The 19,155-nt window shown below is 36.1% G+C and overlaps 1 long non-coding RNA gene across 3 annotated transcripts in view; it reads right to left on the bottom strand.

Moving 5' to 3' along the window:
* The window catches only part of LOC139361813 (uncharacterized), a 46,870-nt gene that overhangs the window by 27,281 nt on the left and 434 nt on the right, over window positions 1–19,155 (bottom strand). For 2 of the 3 annotated variants that reach the window (XR_011619469.1, XR_011619471.1), the window contains exons 2-3: window positions 16,240–16,459; window positions 15,083–15,195 (exon numbers count right to left, since the gene is read on the bottom strand). This is a non-coding gene — a long non-coding RNA (uncharacterized lncRNA). The remainder of the gene's footprint in view (window positions 1–15,082; window positions 15,196–16,239; window positions 16,460–19,155) is intronic. The other variant, XR_011619470.1, reaches the window with a different exon arrangement.

The raw sequence follows: 19,155 nt of genomic DNA, 5'->3' as shown, positions 1-19,155 counted from the left end.
GTTTCGCTCTTGTTGCCCAGGCTGGCATGCAATGGCACGATCTCAGCTCATTGCAACCTCCTCCTCCCAGGTTCAAGCAATTATCCTGCCTCAGCCTCCCGAGTAGCTGGGATTACAGACGTGCACCACCATACCTGGCTAATTTTGTGTTTTTAGTAGAGACAAGGTTTCTCCATGTTGAGGCTGGTCTCAAACTCCTGACCTCAGGTGATTCGCCCACCTCGGCCTCCCAAAGTGCTGGCATTACAGGAGTGAGCCACCGGGCCTGGCCTTAAGATCATATTGATAAAATCTTTGCCTAGAACAAACTTCTTAAGTGCTTCCCCTATATTTGTTTCTAGTAGTTTTTTATAGTAGTTTAATCATTTGAGATCTTATGTTTAGTTCGTTCATTAATTTTGATTAGATTTTTGTATAGAGTGGGAGGTGGGGGGTCTAGTTTCACTCTTCTGCATATGGATACCCAGTTTTTCTAACATTATTTATTGAATAGACTGTCATTTCCTCACAAATATGATTGGTACCTTTGTTAAAATTAGTTGACTATAAATATAAATTTATATAATCAATTAATTAGATTATGTTATGTGCCTTTTGTTTCATCAGTTTATGTGTCAATTTTTATGCCAATGTCATGCTGTTTTTATTACTACAGCATTTAATATATTTTGAAGTCTTGTAGTTTGATACCTTCAGCTTTGTTCTTTTTACTCAGGATAGCTTTGGGTATTCTGTGTCCTTTTTGGTTCCATACAAATTATAGAATTATTTTATCTATTCTTGTGAAGAATATCATTGGTATTTTGATTGAGATTGTGTTGAATCTACAGATCACTTGGGTAGTATTGTCATTTTAACAATATTAATTTTTCTGATCCATGAGCAAGAAATGTCTTTTCATTTGTTTATATCCTTTTTTTTTTTCATCAGTGTTTTTTTCTTTTTTTCTTTTCCTTGTAGAGGTCTTTCAACTCCTTGGTTAACTTTATTCCTAGATCTTTTATTTTATTTTTTGTGGCTATAATAAATTGGGTTGCCTTAATGATTTCCTTTTTAGTTTGTTGGTTTTTCATGTATAGAAGTATTACTAATTTCTGTATATTAATTTTGTGTCCTGCAAACCTACTGAATTTGTTTATCTATGTCTTCATTTGCATGGAATATTATTTGCCAAAATTATAGCAGTGATTGGTTTATATATATACATCTTCATTTGCATGGAATATTATTTGCCAAAATTATAGCAGTGATTGGTTTTTATATATATATCTTCATTTGCATGGAATATTATTTGCCAAAATTATAGCAGTGATTGGTATTCATAGCAGGGATTGGTTTCTTTGCTGTGCAGGACCAGAGTTGCAGCCAATCCTGGGCTCAAGCTCCACATGGCTGGAGTTGGGGCATTCAGAAACCCATGTTGGTCTGACATAATAAAAATGAAGCCCTAGTGCTGTAAAGGTGTGTTGGCTACTGGCCCCCAGAGCAGCATGTACTCCAGAGATGGCTCAAGATTTAAGATGGGGCCATGCTAAAGCAGATTGGCTCCCTGGAGGTGGGACAGGGAGTGCACACCTGTGCTATTAATCCCAGAAAATATTGTGTAGCCCCTGGCAATTCTCCAAACTGGGTTCAGGTCAGGGGGGACTGTGAGACTCTTCTGTTTTAAGTATTGTAAGTATTTGTAGGGGTATTGGAGGCTTGTGGGGGTCTCCTGTTTACCTTTTGCCTGCAATGGAATGTCCCTCCTGACTTCAAGCGACCCAATCTGGGTGAGAGAGACACAGGTGCAGAAGCTAAGCTCCTCCATGCTGCTCTCTTAGACTTCCAATAACCACAGGTACATTTTCACTCTTCCACTGCAATCCAGCACTATTCCTCTGATACTCTAGTCAAGTCACAGCTGTTTATTTATTGCCTGTTCCTTTCTTGTGAGGGATGATAAATGCTAGACATTTCTAGTCAGCCATGGTGCTGGGTCTCATTTTACTATCTGTTTAGCTCATATATGTCTTTTAATTGAAGAATGTAATCCATTTATGTTTAAAGTTATTATTGATATGTAAGGATTTACTACTGCAATTTTGTGGTTTTCTGGTTGTTTTATATATCATTCCTTCCTTTTTCTTCTCCCACTCCATTCCTTTGTAGTTAAGTAATTTTCTTTAGTAGTATATTTTGATCCTGTGCTATTTATTTTTAGTGATTTTATTATCGATTCTTTCTTTGTGGTTATCATGAGGCTTGCCATTTATTTATCTCTCTTTCGTGTCTAAAGAATATCTTTGCTAGGTACGGTATTCTTGGTTGCCAGTATTTTTACTTCAGCATTTTGGACAAAGAATCCTGCTCATTCCTGGAATGTAGGATTTCTGCTGAGAAATCTGCTGAAAGCTGTATTGGGATTCCACTGAATGTAATGTATTTTTTTCTCTTGCTGATTTATTTCATGTCTTTCATTTTTGCTAATTTGATTATAATTAGCCTTGAGGATTTTTATCTTTGAGCTGTATTTGGTTGGTGACCCCCCACCTTCCTGTACTTACATGGTGGTATATCTCTCCAGAATTAAGAAATTTTTAGCTATTTTTTTCTTAAACATGGTTTCTAGGCGTTTTTCTTGCCTATCTCCTTTGGGAATTCCTATCATGTGGAGTTAGTTAGCTTGAGAGTGTTGCATAATTATCATAGGACTTCTTAATTTTTATTAATTCATTTTTTTTCCTTTCTGCTCCTCTGATTTGCTAATTTCATATGTTCTGTCTTCAAGAATGTTAATTCATACCTCTGATTGTTCAAGTATGTAGTTGAAGCTTTCTAATGAGTTTTTCAATTCAGTTATTTTATTTTTTGTGTCTAAGATTTCTGTGTTTCAACTGTTTGTATTTCATTGTCCAGTTTATCAAATTGTTCCTTGGATGTTTTAGATTTTCAATTTACATTTTCTTGTGATTTTCAACTTTTTAAAGATTATACTGAATTCTGTAACCTTTTGTAGATCTATTTTTCTGGTTCCATTGCTCGACACTCTTTGTTTCTTTTTCTGTCATATTTTCCTGAATTTTTACAATCTTTTTATCTTTATATTGATACCTGCATATCTGAGGAGACATCTACCTTTTCCAGTTTTTGCAGGTGTTTTATGGTGGTATTAGATTTTTACTACTTACGATAGGAATATAAATGCTGACCTGATGGAACCACAAAAGACCACGCATTGCCAAGACAATCCTAAGTCAAAAGAACAAAGCTGGAGGCATCACGCTACCTGACTTCAAGCTGTACTACAAGGCTACAGTAACCAAAACAGCACGGTACTGGTACCAAAACAGAGATACAGATATAGACCAATGGAACAGAACAGAGCCCTCAGAAATAATACCACCCATCTACAGCCATCTGATCTTTGACAAACCTGAGAAAAACAAGAAATGGGGAAAGGATTCCCTATTTAATAAATGGTGCTGGAAAAATTGGCTAGCCATAAGTAGAAAGCTGAAACTGGATCCTTTCCTTACTCCTTATACGAAAATTAATTCAAGATGGATTAGAGACTTAAATGTTAGACCTAAAACCATAAAAACCCTAGAATGAAACCTAGGTAATACCATTCAGGACAGACATGGGCAAGGACTTCGTGTCTAAAACACCAAAAGCAACGGCAACAAAAGCCATAATTGACAAATGGGATCTCATTAAACTAAAGAGCTTCTGCACAGCAAAAGAAACTACCATCAGAGTGAACAGGCAACCTACAGAATGGGAGAAAATTTTTGCAATCTACTCATCTGACAAAGGACTAATATCCAGAACCTACAAAGAACTCAAACAAATTTACAAGAAAAAAACAAACAATCCCATCGAAAAGTGGGCAAAGGATATGAATAGACGTTTCTCAAAAGAAGACATTCATACAGCCAACAGACACATGAAAAAATGCTCATCATCACTGGCCATCAGAGAAATACAAATCAAAACCACAATGAGATACCATCTTACACCAGTTAGAATGGTGATCATTAAAAAGTCAGGAAACAACAGGTGCTGGAGAGGATGTGGAGAAATAGGAACACTTTTACACTGTTGGTGGGATTGTAAACTGGTTCAGCCATTGTGGAAAACAGTATGGCGATTCCTCAAGGATCTAGAACTAGAAGTACCATATGACCCAGCCATCCCATTACTGGGTATATACCCAAAGGATTATAAATCATGCTGCTATAAAGACACATGCACACGTATGTTTACTGCGGCACTATTCACAATAGCAAAGACTTGGAATCAACCAAAATGTCCATCAGTGACAGACTGGATTAAGAAAATGTGGCACATATACACCATGGAATACTATGCAGCCATAAAAAAAGGATGAGTTTGTGTCCTTTGTAGGGACATGGATGCAGCTGGAAACCATCATTCTTAGCAAACTATCACAAGAACAGAAAACCAAACACCGCATGTTCTCACTCATAGGTGGGAACTGAACAATGAGATCACTTGGACTCTGGAAGGGGAACATCACACACTGGGGTCTATCACGGGGTGGAGGCGGGGGGAGGGATTGCATTGGGAGTTATACCTGATGTAAATGACGAGTTGATGGGTGCTGATGAGTTGATGGGTGCAGCACGCCAACATGGCACAGGTTATACATATGTAACAAACCTGCACGTTATCCACATGTACCCTAGAACTTAAAGTATAATAAAAAAAAAAAAAAGAAGAAGAAGAAGATGTACCATTAGGCACAGTGAAAAATAAATACAAAGGAAAACAGAAAAATAAATAAATAAATAAATAAATAAATAAATAAATAAATGCTGACCTGTTTCTTGTCATCCTGGGAAGAACTTTTGGTGGTCATGAGAACCAAAGTACTGCACCGGAGCTAACTGATTGCACTGCCATTGTTTCCTCGTCTGGGGAAGACTTGTAGTTAACATTGAATCCTAAATTCTGCTTTGGACCTTAATTGCTTCCCTGTAATTGTTTTTTGGTTTGGAGGAGACTTATAATGAGCATCCGAAATTAGTTTCTATACTATATTGCTGCTATGTCATTGTTTTCTAGTCTAAGGAAGACTTAAGCAGAAACCAGAAGTTAATACCAACTTCTTAGTTGTTTTTGCAACAGGAGAGGTATCAACATAAGCTCCTGGGCTTTGTGCAAAATCTGGTTAGGAATTCAGTCCTTCTCACAACTTGTGCCCCTTGCACAAATATGGCCCTGAGGAGTCTCTTTTGAGTGATATCACCACTGATCAGAGTACACATTAGACATCAAGATTTGTGCACCAGTCAATGTTTGGTGTTTAACCCCAGGTGGTTCAGCCCTCCGGGCACTCCCAGTGGTTCCCGTGGTACAGAACCAGAGTGGACTTTCTATGAATTTTTGCATACCAATGGAAATATTAAACATGAACTTCTAATTCCCTCCTCTCACCTTGGAAGCATTAGGCCTAGAGAAATTTTCTGCATGTGACATTATGCTAGCTTGAAGGGGAAGGGACAGTCTGAAACTATCATTTTTCTTACCAGTCATGACTTCTTTCAATTCTGTGGGCCTGGAGCTTCTGCCGTCTTTTCCCTGAGTTCTGGTAAACTCAGCATAGTTTTCTTGTCCTTGAATATTTTTGTGGAAAGAGTCTTGGTGAAGGATCCTCTATTCTACCATCTTGCTGATGTCAATTGGTCATTTTAAGACCAGTAAATAGTTCTAAGGTATATAATACACTCACAAGTACACAGAATTTACAAAGACTCATTATTACAATGGATATCAAATGTAAATTCCTACTTTTGAGAAAACATTAAATCTCATATTCTTGATTCATGGTTTAAATAGTGATTTAAATTGAGTAACACTTTTAAAGAATAAGTTTTTATGTGATAAGATTGCACATAATGAAATGACAATAATAATTCCTTTATATGCCCATGTTCAAGATATTCTCCAAGGCAGAACAAGCCTTTTTCCATCCCACTAATCTATACAAATGTAAACTCTGTTGAGATAACTCTAAATTATGAGAGCAAGAAGCGTAGTGTTTTCTGTAAAGAAAATAGGAAAACTATATCTTTAGTCTTAAAATGTAATACTATTTTAAGGGATTCTTCAATTAAAAACATTCTTTTTATAAAAATAATTACTTGAATCTATAGAAAATTGTGCTATAATAATGTTTGAACAATTACTCTTTGAAAAATTAATCACAACATTACATCATACCAAAAATTATTTTAAATGAACATAATTTTATATTATAGGTTAGTATAACATAAATGTTCAAGCTAAAGTCTAATATTTACATATTGATAGATAAAAATTTATTTATTTATTTGGTGAATAGAAATTAGAAGATTGACAATAAGATATTTTAAAATATATTGATATTTTAAAAATAAGTAATCAAACCTTATTTCAAATCAAAATTAGTATAATGCAACCTCAATTTAATTTAACTATATTTAGTGATTGTCCTAAAAACAATTCTCAAATTAGAAAAAAATTGTTTTTTATATATATTTGTGTGTGTGTGTGTTTGTGTCTGTGTGTGTATCAATAATATTGTATTTTTACTTATAGCAAGATTGTAATACTTTTTATTTTTAATATCACTCATAAAATATTCTTAATATATTTTTACATTGTAATTATAAATAATTGCTCTTGGTGACATTTAAATTTTACTTATGACATTATCTTCAATTTAACTTATTTCTAAATATTTGGAGTAGAAATACTTTGTTATTTTATCTTCTATTAGAAGAATAGCAACTGCTTCTAAAAAGCAACTGTCACTTTCCCTGTATTTCCTATGGCAACAAGTCTCATTATTATCTGTATGATTTATTTTCAGCACTGTGCATAACTATCTCTAAAACAAGCATCTAGATACTCTTAAAATTATTATTTATTTATATTTTATTATCATTTTTTTAGACAGAGTCTCGCTCTGCCATCCAGGCTGTAGTGCAGGTGGCGTGATCTCTGTTCACTGCAAGCTCCGCCTCCCGGATTCACCCCATTCTCCTGCCTCAACCTCGCGAGTAGCTGGGACTACAGGCGCCCCCACCACGCCCAGCTAATTTTTGTATTTTTACTGGAGACGGGGTTTCACCATGTTGGGCAGGCTGGTCTCAAACTACTGGCCTCAAGTGATCTGCCCGCCTCGGCCTCCCAAAGTGCTGGGATTACAGGCGTGAGTCATTGCAAAGAATTGTTTAAAACAAATGAAAGTTAGCAGACATAAGACACTTATAAATAAAAGTTTAAAAGACATAATTAGAGTTTCAGGTAATAAATTTATCACATAAACTATCAAGAATATTAAAACTATTAGCAAATTTGAGGAAGAAATCTTATGCATATATTATGTTTAATTACAGATTAAATCAGTATGTCATTTTTTCAGCAGTATGCATAATTAGCCCTAAAACAAGCATCTAGATACTCTTAAAATAATAATAATAATAATTATTATTATTATTATTATATTATTATTATTTGAGACGGAGCCTCGCTCTGTCGCCCAGGCTGGAGTGCAGTGGCGCAATCTCCGCTCACTGCAAGCTCCCCCTCCCGGGTTCACTCCATTTTCCTGCCTCAGCCTCCCAAGTAGCTGGAACTGCAGGCGCCCACCACCAAGCTCAGCTATCTTTTTTTTTTTTTTTTTTTTTTTTCAGTAGAGACGGGGTTTCACCATGTGAAACCACCGAGCCAGGATGGTCTCGATCTCCTGACCTCGTGATCCGCCCACTTCAGCCTCCCAAAGTGCTGGGATTACAGGTGTGAGCCACCGTGCATGGCCAAAATTATTTTTAAATTCAAAGTTTTAAAGAATGGTAGCTATAAATCTAAGAGCATAAAACTCTTAAAACTGTTCCACTTACTTTCCCTTCTCTCAATAATATTTAGCACTCATGACACCAAGAAACTTACAGCAGAATTGGCTTACTGGAATGAAGCAGCCAAATAGTTAATATGCTTGCTTCTAACTCTTCTCTTATGTCTTGGTAGAGAGGGGCATTCCTATGATAGTTGGAACACCACAGTCCCTTTAATACTCTAAGCAGTAAATCTTCCAAATTGCATTTTCCTTTTGACTGTAACCACCTGACCCTTTTCTGGGCCACCAGTGCTGTCCATCTTGTTTTTGTTGTAATCCTCATATAACCACACACTGCTTCCTACCAGTGCTGGCACTAAAGTGACATGAATTTGCGCCTCTATTTCCAGTCTTTGAACTGGATGACAGTCATGTGTTTATAAAGTCCTTACAAACATCAAAGGTATAACAAATTGTTATCTCATTCTGGAGAGTCAACGATATATCTTTATTTTGGTAATAGGATAATTTTAAATCTTCAACATGAAATCGAGGAGATAAAATTTTTCTTTACTAATTGTGACTGCTTCTTAAAAATTATTTTTTTCTTATATGATTATATAAAAATTTCCCGCTTTATGATGCCTTACAAATATCCATCCCAAGCTGCAAAAATTGATGAATAAGAAATAACTATAACATATAAACAGGAAAACTAAGTGCTCACTCTTTACTGTTAGATATGTTTGTAATAAGGCTGAAAATATGGAGATAATAGTACTGGCTTGGTTAGGAAAAAGGGGGAGAGAGAGATTAACTTTCAAAAATGACCTTAATCAGCAAAGGGAAAATGCAAAGACATTCCTTGCAGAGAAGTAATATGCAGAAAATGGTTAGCTGCATATGCATGGCATGATTACAAACTTTTAATATTGGGTTGTCCAGGGCTTATTCCTTAGTCCTATTTTCTACGTATACTCAATCTCTTTGTGATATATCTGGTCTCATGTCAGTAAATACATTTATGTGCCCATGATCTTCATACCTTTATTATCAACTCTTGACTTAATTATTCAGTGGTCTTTTCTGAACATACACTTTAAGGTCTAAGCAGCAACTCAAACATAACATGCCAGATATGCTGTATTCACATTGTTTCTTACCTTAGTTGATGGCAATTCCATCAATCTATTTGTTAAACTGAAAAATTTCAAATTATTGTTGGATTTTTTTCTTTCCTCCAAACTCTACAACAAATATGTCACAAAATCAGCCCCATCATATTCCTGTGTTTTTTTCTGTACCTCTTCAGTATCCTACCACACCTTCAACTTTCTGGAGCAATTCCCCTCCATTCAGGAAATCCCACTCAAGAACGTTTTGCATTTTTTCTTGCAGAATAACAAAATTAAAACTAGCCTTGGACAATTAAAATTTAAATCTTGTTCTCAGGCTGAAATTCATGCCAACACCAAAGATTTCGCCTAAAATTAGAAGGATAGATTTAAATTCACAATTGAGTTCAGAAGTCTATTGGATATGTGTTACTTAGGATAGCTTCACCTTTATCATTTAATTCATCTTCTACTGAGTCATTTGATGGGGAGTAATGAATAAATAGTAAAGACTAGCAAGATATAATCAGTCCTTCACAATATTCAAGAATTATTAGATATGGAAATAATACTTGATAAACAGCTTAAAAAGGCTTTTATAAAATTCTCTCCAATATCATATTTAAAAAATATAGTCTAGCTAATAAGAAAAACAGTGTACCAAGTATTAACATTAGAAATAGACTTCTAAGCTTAAGGAAGTTTTGTCAATTGTTTAAGATGCAATATATCACAACAGTCAGAATGGCTATTATTAAAAAGTCAAAACATAACAGATGCTGATGAGGTTGTGGAGAGAAAGGAATGCTTATACACCATAGGTGGGAGTGTACATTATTTCAACCGTTGTGGAAGACAGTGTGGAAATTCCTCAAAGACCGAAAGACAAAAATAGTATTAAACCCAACAATCACATGACTGTGTATATATCCAAAGGAACTGATATAGTTGGTCTGTGTCCCTACCCAAATCTCATCTTGAATTACAGCCCCCACAATTTCCATGTGTTGTGACAGGGACCCAGTAGGAGATATTTGAATTATACAGGCAGATCTTTCCTGTGCTGTTTTTCATGATAGTGAATACGTCTCATAAGATCTGATGATTTTATAAGAGGGAGTTCCCCTGCACAAATTCTCTTTTCTTGTCTGCTTCCATGTGCGACATGCCTTTAATCTTCTGCCATGACTGTGAGGCCTCTCCAGCCACATGGAACTGTGAGTCCATTAAATCTTTTTCTTTTGTAAATTGCCCAGTCTCAGATATGTCTTTATCAGCAAAATGAAAACAGAATAGTACTGTAAATTGGTACAAGTAGACTGGGGTGCTTCTAAAAAGATACCCCAAAATATGGAAACAACTTTGGAACTGGGTAACAGGCAGAGTTTGAAACAGTTTGGAGAGCTCAGAATAAGACAGTAAAGTGTGGGAAAGTTTGGAACTTCTTGGAGACTTTTTGAATGGCTTTAAACAAAATATTGATAATTATATGATGATTAAATCCAGACTGAGGGTCTCAGATAGAGACGAGGAATTTCTTGGGAACTGCAGCAAAGGTGACTCTTGTTATGTTTTAGCAAAGAGACTGGTGGTATTTTGCCCCTGCCCTAGAGATCTGTGGAACTTTCAACTTGAGAGAGATGATTTAGGATATCTGGTGGAAGAAATTTCTAAGCAGCGAGCAATCAAGAGGTAACCTGGGTGCGGTTAAAGGCACTCAGTTTTAAAAGAGAAACAGAACACAAAAGTTCAGACGATTTGCAGCCTACCCAAGTGATAAAAAAGAAAATCCCATTCTCTGAGGAGAAATTCAAGTTGGCCGCATAAATTTGCATAAGTAATGAGAAGCTGAATGGGGAAACTTTCTCCAGGGCATATCAGAGATCTTTACAGCAGCCCTTCCCATCACATGCCTGAAGGCCTAGGAGGAAAAATGGTTTCAAGGGCTGGGCCCAGGGTCCTGTGCTGTGTGCAGCCTAGCGATTTGGTGCCCTGCGATCCAGCTGCTCCAGCCATGACTGAACAGGTACAGCCATGCCAAGGTACAGCTCGAGTTATGACTTCAGAGGGTGCAAGCCCCAAGCCTTGGCAACTCGCATGTGTTGTTTAACCTGCAGGTGCATGGAAGTCAAGAATTGAGATTTGGGGACTTTCTCCTAGATTTCAGAGGATGTAGGAAATTCCTGGATGGACAGGCAGAAGTTTGCCATGTGTGGGGCCCTTAGGGAGAACTTCTGCTTAAACAGTGTAGAAGTGAAATGTGGGGTTGACGGCCCCACAGAGAGGCTCTACTGGGGCACTGCCTAGTGGAGCTGTGAGAAAAGGGCCACTCTTCTCCAGACCCCAGAATGGTAGATCCAGCTTGCATTGTGTGCCTGGAAAAGCCATAGACACTCAGTGCTAGCCCATGAAAGCAGCTGGTTGTGGCCCTTTGCGTGACCAGGATGTGAGACATGGAGTCATAGGAGATCATTTTGGAGCTTTAAGATTTGAGTGCCCTGATGGATTTCAAACATTTATGGGGCCTGTAGCCCCTTTATTTTGGCCAGTTTCTCCCATTTGGAACAGCTGTATTTTCCCAATGCCTGTACCCCTAATGTATCTAGGAAGTAACTAACTTGCTTTTGATTTTACAGGCTTATAGGTGGAAGGGATTTGCCTTGTCTTAGATGAGATATTGGACTGTGGACTTCTGAGTTAATGCTGAAATGTGTTAAGTCTTTGGATGACCATTAGGAAGGCATGGTTGGTTTTGAAATGTGAGGACATGAGATTTGGGAGAGGCTGGGGCAAATTTTATGGTTTGACTCTGTTCCCACTGAAACCTCATCTTGAATTGTAACTCCGACAATTCCCATGTGTTGTGGGAGGGACCCGGTTGGAGGTAATTTAATTATGGGGGTGGATATTTCTTGTACTGTTCTCATGATAATGAATAAGTCTCACGAGATCTGATGGTTTCATAAGGAGGAATTTCTTTGCACAAGCTCTCTTCTCTTGTCTGCTGCCGTGTAAGACATTCCTTTCACCTTCTGCCATGATTGTGTGACCTCCCCAGCCACGTGGAACTATGAGTGCATTAAATCTCTTTCTTTTGTAAATTGCCTAGTCTCAGGTATGTCTTTATCGGCAGAGTGAAAACAGAATAATACAGGAATATAAACCATTCTATTAAAAAGACACATGCATGTGCATATTCATTGCCACACTATTCACAATAGCAAAGACATAGAATCAACCTAAATGGCCACTAATGTTAGACTAGATAAAGAAAATGTGGTACATATACACCGTGGAATACTATGGAGCCATAAAAATCTAGATCATGTCCTTTGCAGGAACATGGATAGAGCTGAAAGTCATTAACCCTAGCAAACTAATGTAGGAACAGAAAACCAAATACTGCATAATTTCACTTACAAGTTTAAGCTAAATGATGAGAACACCTGGACACAGAGGGAAACAACAAACACTGGAACTTTGAAAGGTGGTGAGTGGGAGGAGGGAGTGGATCAGGAAAAATAACAAATTGGTACTAGGCTTAGTACCTGGGTGATAAAATAGTCTTCACAACAAAACCCATGACACAAATTTGTCTATGTGTTAGGTTGGCACAGAAGTAATAGGAGTTAAAAATAATGGCAAAAACTGCAGTTACTTTTGCAACAACCTAATAACAAACCTGCACATGTATCTGTGAACTTAAAATAAAAGTTTAAAAAAATGTACTGTAGGCCGGGCGCAGTGGCTCACGCTTGTAATCCCAGCACTTTGGGAGGCTGAGGCCGGTGGAACACAAGGTCAGGAGATCGAGACCATCCTGATTAACACGGTGAAACCTCGTCTCTACTAAAAATACAAAAAATTATCTGGTCGTGGTGGCGGGTGCCTGTGGTCTCAGCTACTCAGGAGGCTGAGGCAGGAGAATCGCATGAACCTGGGAGGCAGAGCTTACAGTGAGCAGATATTGCGCCACTGCCCTCCAGCCTGGGTGACACAGCGAAATTCCGTCTCAAAAAAAAAAAAAAAAAAAAGTACTGTAACTGACCTAGTTAAAAATTTAAATTAGCATGAAAAATCATTGATTTGGAATAACTAAAATAAATACATGAAATTGTAGAATGCATGCTAGAAAATTAGCACTCAAAATTAACTAATGTCATTATCAGTTAAGCAATAACCATTACTGGTAAACCTGTCCTCTAAGACTAATAAAAACAATTACTTCTGTATAAAATTAGCCTCATTCATGTTTCAACAACATGGGTAAGATAATAGGAGCAAAACCCTTAGAAATCTGAATTATCGTCTCAAATTATTGACTAAGTTACTTGATTATCCTACTAAAGTAGAAGTCAGAGGAGGTCTCAGACACATTATAAACACTTTTTAAGAAAATTTTGTGCTGTCCTTGTAATAGATTATTCTCTGGTAAGAAGGTTTACTGCGGAAGAGTATAATTTGTATAATTCCTATGGGCTATGAGCAAAACAATCAATATTGTTTGCCAATGGTTTGAAACCTCAGTATATTCTATTTAGTGCTACCTGAAGCAAAGATTTTACTCTGACAGTATGTTTTCATTTACTTAATGTTACAATTGATATGGATATCAAGTGTTATACAAATTCACATGGTAGAACCAAATACCCTTGAACATCAATGAGTCAGCCCCATCATATGTTTTTCCCTCAATTTTAAACAAGAAGAGTAGCAAGTAATTAGTTTCCTTGTAGATACACATTGATTTGATAAGAGGTCTTTAGTTTTTTACTTCTCTGATACTAAGAAACTTCTCCAAGCAGAGTTTAAAGAGAGGGCTATTCAAATCTATCCATCAAAATAAAATTAAAATCATTCTTAGGATCCATTGGCTAGTACAGACAGTGGATTCCAATATATTCTGAAACTGAATTACTTTTATATAATTTAACTAGGCTTCATGTATTGAATATACTTAATTATCTTGAAACTGAGTAGGTCTTTAATAAGGTTTCTCCATGAACCTCCTATGATGGGTAATTCTGAAAACATTTTTATTTATAAGTTTATGAAAGAGAAGTATTTTGGCATCATATTATACTACACAAACCACACTGACTGATATTTTTATAAAGTAGTCTATTATAAGACATAAGGATGGGTTCGTTGGGTTCAAGGATTCTATTAGAAAGCCACAAGATTTTAGGTCAAATTAAGATGACGAAAACCTCTGCAATGTATCAAACTCTAAAATCCGGGAGATACAATCTGGTAAAAATAAGATGTTCACCTAGTAAAACCGGATAAATTGGCCACAATTGGTGCGGAATGAAAGAAAATATGTCCAGCTTATATTTCCCCAGTAACCCACAATATGTAACAAAATAAGTATTTTGGAAGACAGGATAGACAGAAAGATGATTCCAGGGAGTGGTTAAAGGTTCTAGGAGAAAGGCACAAAATCTGGGTCTAAAGTAAGTGACCCTCCAGAAACCTGCAGATTGACTGTATAAACAGTGATATTGTTTGGCCATGTCCTCACTCAAATGTTACCTCAAATTGAAATCTGAATTGCAATCCCCACCTGTGGAGGGAGGGACCTGGTGGGTGGTGATTGGATCATGGGGGCAGTTTCCCCCATGCTATTCTTATGATAGTGAATGGGTTCTCACGAGCTCTGATGGTTTTATAAGTGGCAGGTTCCACCCACCCCTGCCTTACCTGCCTCCATGTAAGACATGCCTATTTTCCCTTCTGCCATGATTGTAAATTTCCTGGGGCCTTCCCAGCCATGTGAAACTGTGAATCAATTAAACCTCTTTTCTTTATAAATTATTTACTCTCAGGCAGTTCCTTATAGCAGTGTGAAAATAGAGTAATACCAACAGCTATATAATGGGTTATGAAAATATTCTGGTCATAATCCTCTTAATCTCAGAAAAAAAATTTGTTGAAGAAGGTGTTAGATTTGGTGTCCTTCCTTGAAATGTATCTGCTTATTTGCTAGCATTAGAAGTAGTCACTTTACTACAAACATCATCCATGAGTTCATGAAGATGTGTTGCTGTAAAAAAGGTGCTGCTAATGCTATTCTAAATCTTCTGGGAAAGTGGACAAAAATTAAGGTTCTATTATAATAGGCTAAATTTTAGAATACCTTCTACTACCTTCACCAAATATTTTCCCTTATCTCTCATGACTTTTCATTCTTCCACACGTGGAGTTTGCAGACTTCCCTTTCATTGAAGTGATGGTGGCTGTTCCATTCATCTGGAAATAATAAACCAATCATAGAATCTGTTATAAACAAATATGGCTTATTACTGCAAGAGACTGAAACATATACTTAGTCTCATTATTAATGTGTACATTTGGATTTTCTATAACATCTTCCCAAGTCACTACTTAATGATCTGAACTCTGGACAACCAGTCTTCTGGCTTTCTGGAAGAAGAAATTAAATGGGTTCTTGAATCATGATAGAAAAGTTCTATTGTGCCTATTGACTATGGTTAAACTATGTGGCATATCATTGAGTTTAAATATTAGCTTCTCAAAGAAGAATATTATACTTATAGATCTAAATATATCTTGGAATTATTAACATGATGAAAATTATCATGGAAAACATAGATATTTCAGTTGTCTCCTTATATGTGGTTCTTAATGTGTCATATTGGGTTGGGTTCTCTTCTCTTGACATAATCCAGGCATGCTGGGCTCCTTGTTTAGCAGTGAATGACAAAACTCTGGAGGTAATGCTCTTTTCACGGTGCTCTAAGGTATGCTGTCTAGAGTTTTAAGTCTTGCTGTGCAACTGGTCTTTAACTAAATGCCCTAAACTTGTTGAAATGAAAATAATTAGCAATGTGATCAATGACAAGTAAAACAATTAATCAGATAAAATAATGGTTGATTATGTGCCCCCCTCTAATAAAAAGTAACCAAAAGGGGAATCTGAAAATTTAGAACTGAACTCAATAAAATAGCTTCTAGACATTTAAAATGTTTTTTTCATATTATACAGTCCCTACAAATTAATTCTAATCAGATAATTTTATTTTTAAACATATTTTCATGTTATTTATTTGTAGTTTTTAGTGTCCCATTAATATTGTTTTGCTTACAATTTATAAGCTAAACAGCAGAATGTATAACATAATTAATGACACATCTGTGTTTAAATTTTTTGATTATACTTCTAAAGGTTTATTGCTGAGTAGGCTCTTTTATTAACAGATATGAATATTGGTTTTCTGACTTTTTCTCCGAATTCCAGTTTTCCATAAATAAACTTAAAATATAAAAAATTACCTCATTTTGGTTTCTCATCTGTGTTTTAAAATTAAATGTAATTAGCATAGGTAGTACAAAAACAAAACAAAAAACGGTATTTCCTTTCAGTTTGAAACATTTAATCTGAAGTAAGAAATTCTAAATTTATTTTCCCCTCTGTCCTTTTCCCTGGGTTGGTGTTATACATTCAGATACATGTGTCTGGTCTTTGGGCAATATCTTTCGAAACTTACATCACCTGAGATAAAAAAGAAAAAAAAAAACACACAATTAAATTGTATGTAATTCTCATCTCTCCTTACCTTACTATACAGTTAACACTGAAATATGTTCATCCTCATCTTATCATCCATTTTAATTTTCATTCTGCATCTCTTGGGGCCTACTCTTGCACAATCACAGTGCAACTCAAATATGCCAGCTACTTTAGCAGTTTTTTCTGTATGTTACCCTTGGTAACATCTGAAAATATGGTCACTCACTCTTCTTCTCAGAGGATTACCAGAAACTCGATAGTGCTTCTTGAAAGTCATACATTGCCACTCTGACACACTAGTCTGCCACACAGCCATGTCTGCTTGTTGATTTCATGCCATCGTAATATAGGGAAAGCCTGAGAGGCTGCCACTGCCCAGAATTCCAGAAAGGAAACAGGATATAGGTCTTTTCTTTCCTTAATTCCCCAAATTTCCTGGAGGGCTGGTTATCTAGGAAGCGGATTTAATCTCGGGGTTGGGGCAGAAACTGCATGCCTGTTGACAGTGATTTGAGCATCTTTTCCCCTTTTTCTTCCAACTTTTTCAGGTTGCAAAGGTTAGAGGCTCTTTATACAGCTATGTGTATATGTTTGTGGGTTTTGTTTGCTCATCATTCTGTGTGCAAATGCTTATGTGTGTGTATAGTGAGGGTGGTAATAGAGAATGGGAAGTTAAACTGCTTTTTCCAGATTCTGCTTCCACTTGTATTTATAGCTTATATTATTCCTGGATGACAGCCAGGTTTGTTCATTTATTTACTTTAAAATTAGAAAAGCAAGAATTAACATTTAATTTTCTGTTTTCATCTGGCAGTTAGGCCCTTACATATTTCAATGAATGACACATATTCATATATCTCTTCACCCAGTCTAGAGAATAAACTTAGCCAATGTTTTGAAGAAACTATAATCCCTGTAATAACACCTAGAATATTGTTATTGTCTACACCTATATCTACAGAGCAGTGTGAATGCCTTAATCGTGCTGTGCTTTCTGAGATGCAAAGGATGACCTGTGCGTAACTTTTTGCCTATCTTCCTTTGTGTCTGTGTGTTTTAGCACCCTAATATATGAATGGCAATTAGTCTATATGTATGTATTTGAGTATTATGTGTAGAACTATTTTGTGGTTGCCTTAAGACATGCACATACATATGCACATGCATGGATTAGAGCAATGATACTCAAATCATTTATAGAAATGATATCCTATGAAATGTTAACATCGTTGTACGAATGGAGTATTATTGAACAAATTTATTTACAAAAAGACAAAAATTATTATAATTAAATAACTCATCTTTCGGCTTCCATAAATATATCTACAGATTTTTCACTGTTTTATTTTTTTAATGGGCAAATAAAAGTTGTATATGTTTATGTGCATAATATAATGTTTTGATATACATCTACATTGAGAAATGGTTTAAATCAAGCTAACACATTGATCCCCTCATGTAGTTATTTTTTGTGGTGAGGACATTTAAAATTTTCAAGTGTGTGTTAACTATAGTCACCACTCAGTAAAATAGGTCTCCAGAGCTTAGTCCTCCTGGGTAACTGAAACTTTGTCTTTTGATTGCCATCTCTACAGTCCCCTCTTCACCAACCCCTGGTAACCACCATTCTAGTTTCTACTTCTGTGAATTAAACTGTTTTAGATTCCACATAGGAGCGAAATCAAGGAATACTTGTCTTTTTGTGCCAGGGTTATTTCATTTAACACAGCGTCCTTCAGGTTCATCCATGTTGTCACAAGTGACAACATTTCCTTCCTTTTAAAAGCCAACTATAAGGAACATTTTGAAATGTTGCATATAAATGACACATTTCAAAAATCCATTCATCAGTTGATGAACATTTAGATTGATTCCATATCCTGGTTATTGCGAATAATGCTGCAATGAATATTTGAATGTGAGAATGCAGATCTCTTTCTGACATAATTTTTTTTTAGAGACAGGGTCTCACTCTGTTACCCAGGTTGGGGTGCAGTAGTATGAACATAGCTCCCTGTAGCCTCAAATTCCTGGTCTTAGGGGATGCTTGAGCTTCAACCTTCCCAGCAGCTAACACTACAGGTTCATGCCACCCTGCTTGACTATTTTTGAATTTTTATTTTTCTAGAGACAGAATCTTGCTATGCTTCCCAGGCTGGTCTCAAACTCCTGGCGTCAAGCAATTCTTCCACCTCAGCCACCCGAAGTTCTGGACTTATGGTTTTCAGCCACCATACTCAGCTAACATATCGATTTCATTTCCTTTAGATATATACCCAGAAGTGTGATTGCTGGGTTAATATGGTAGTTCTAATTTTAATATTGTGAGGAACTTTCATACTGCTTTTCATAAGGGCTGAAATAATTTGTGTTCTCACGAACAGTGTAAATAGGTTTTCTCTTCTCCACGTGCTTGTAAACACTTATCTTTTGTCTTTTTGATAGTAGCCATTCTAACAAGTGTGAGGTGATACTTCATTGTGGTTTCAATTTGTATTTCCTTGATAATTAGTGATATTGAGCATTTTTAAATATACTTGTTGACAACTGGTATGTCTTATTTTGAAAAAATGTCTATTTGAGTCATTTTTCCATTTTTTAAAAAAATCAGGTTGTTTTCTTGCTATTAAATTGTTTGAGTTCCTTATACATTTTGGATATTAACTCCTTATAAGTAG

The sequence above is a fragment of the Macaca nemestrina genome, chromosome 2 (genome assembly GCF_043159975.1).
Source record: "Macaca nemestrina isolate mMacNem1 chromosome 2, mMacNem.hap1, whole genome shotgun sequence".
NCBI classification, from domain to species: Eukaryota; Metazoa; Chordata; class Mammalia; order Primates; family Cercopithecidae; genus Macaca; species Macaca nemestrina.
Note: the sequence above shows the minus strand (reverse complement) of the source record. Positions and strands in the feature narration are given on the sequence as shown.